Source organism: Schistocerca nitens, chromosome 7 (assembly GCF_023898315.1).
Source record: "Schistocerca nitens isolate TAMUIC-IGC-003100 chromosome 7, iqSchNite1.1, whole genome shotgun sequence".
Classification (NCBI taxonomy): domain Eukaryota; kingdom Metazoa; phylum Arthropoda; class Insecta; order Orthoptera; family Acrididae; genus Schistocerca; species Schistocerca nitens.
Genome location: NC_064620.1, coordinates 449,736,225 through 449,738,418, shown reverse-complemented (window position 1 = coordinate 449,738,418; position 2,194 = coordinate 449,736,225).

The window sequence follows — 2,194 nt, the reverse complement described above, 5'->3', positions numbered from 1 at the left end:
GTGATCTGAAGATGGCTAGATTGTTAGCCGAAACTAGTATCCATCCAAATAAGGGTGTTTTCATGTGCGATCTTGACTTCATGGTTTTTCAGTCCCTAACATAAGCTAAAAATTTACACAAAATCTCCTGGGTGAGAATGTCAACAAACTTGAAAGAACTGTAATGCCAAAACTTGTAGAATCAGAAGTGATCATAAATTATTTCATTTTCTTTGTGATGCAATTCTAAATTTTTTTGTCTTGCCTTGAAACACTACAATGGGAAATATAAAAACAAAATTAATTTTTTCTAAAGATTCCGTTGTGGCGTAATATCGATGACACTGCGAAAGAGCCTGATAAGTGTCTCTTTTGTTAGGTAAGAATGTAAAAGCCAACAAATAGATGTTTGTTTTATTCTTTGAGTTCCAACGCCTGCATGAGTACTACACAGGAGAACCAATCAAATGAAAACGGTTTCATCGTGAATTTAAAGCTAACCTGAAACGCATCTTCATGTTGGAGCTACTAGCGCCACTCTTATGCGACTGGCGCAAAATTTGAACAGACGTCATCTTTCAGATGTAGAAACACGCCTACCAACTTCAGCTGATGTCGGACAACTTCTTGGTGTCGCGATTTTTTCTCCGTCAGTGTAGATAAATTGCCTCTTTTACCTTTGACGTCAGTGGGCAAATTGCGCACAGGCAACCTGTCAGCCCCAGTGTACTATAGCTACTTCGCATCGCGTGTCATTCGTCAAGAGTGACACGTTTTCGACGTCACATCTAGGAGGCGGTCTGTTGTAATTAGACTCGGCAACGTACGTCAGGCCAGTACTGGCACGGCGTTAACACGAGTTGTTCGAGGCGACGTGCGCGTAACTGCACCTGACTGTTCCGCATGACGTACGCAGCCGACAGCCATAACGAAACACGCGCGCCGACCCCCGCTGATCTGTTGGGGGGTCCGAATGAAGCGTTGACAGCGAGCATTGCGGCGCGTGAGTTACGACGCGTCAGTGGCGCCGCTCTGGTGGCCGTCGACTGCTGTCAGCGGCGCCAAAAATACGGCGTCGCAGCGCACCCGGGTATTACTTGCCGGGTATTTATCCTGCGGCGTTGCCGGCGGCCGGGACGCTATCAATCAGACGTCGCCCGTCGCCGAATCGGCGCAACGCGCCGGGCGCCGTGAAAAACTGCCCGGGTTCTCTTCCGTCTGGAGTCAGACACCTGTTCTCGTGAAACTAGCAGGCCGGAACAGCACGTTCAGCGGCCGGTGTGGTAAGCGGGAGAACACAGATTTCGTCACAGAACTTGTCACCCTTCCTGATTCACGCAGGGTATAGGAATGTGTGAGATTAAAATCTTCTGCGGTTTTAGGCCACGTCATATGTCTTCTAAACGATCGACGTTTGATCTCTCGGCTGGGATCTTCTTCAGTGTGCTGTGGTGCCCCCTGTAGATCGAGCACTATCAGTACCGCGTTCTCTAATAAAGGGGAGTTTTCCCATGCTTGTGGTGTAGGAGTGGGATTATTGGCTAAAAATAATGTGGCTACCATTGGTGGGCCACCGTCTTTAAGTAGTAAGCGAAATATTCCCGCTCCAGTGCCGAAGAAGGGTGCTATTGGCTAAATCTCTTGTGGCTACCAATGGTGGGTGAACATCATTGTTTGGAAAGGAAAGTATCCCGCACTAATGCTGGAGGAGAATTATTGGTTAAAATTCCTCCTGCTGCTATTGGTGGGTGATTATCATTGGCTAGAAAAATGTCTCTAGGCCCTATGGCATTTAACATCTGAGGTCATCAGTCCCCAAGGCTTAGAACTACTTAAACCTAACTAACCTAAAGTCATCACACACAACCATGCCCGAGGCAGGATTCGAACCTGCGACCGTAGTAGCCGCGTGGTTCCGGACTGAAGCGCCTAGAAACGCTCGGTCACCGCGGCCGGCCATTGGCTAGAAGCGAAACGTGCAGAATATGAGGGGAAATATTTATTCAAAATGTTATTATCCGCAGAGGTAGCTCGCTCGCACGCCGTGGCCGCGTATTCACTTCCTTGATGGCGGCGACCGCAATGTCGGAAGCCTACAGACCCCCCCCCCCCCCTATTGAATTTACACGCATTTTTTGAAATTTCAATCGCTTCTCCGATCTTTCTTCTATAAATGTTGGTTTCCTTAGCCGGCACACGTACGTTATTGAAATCG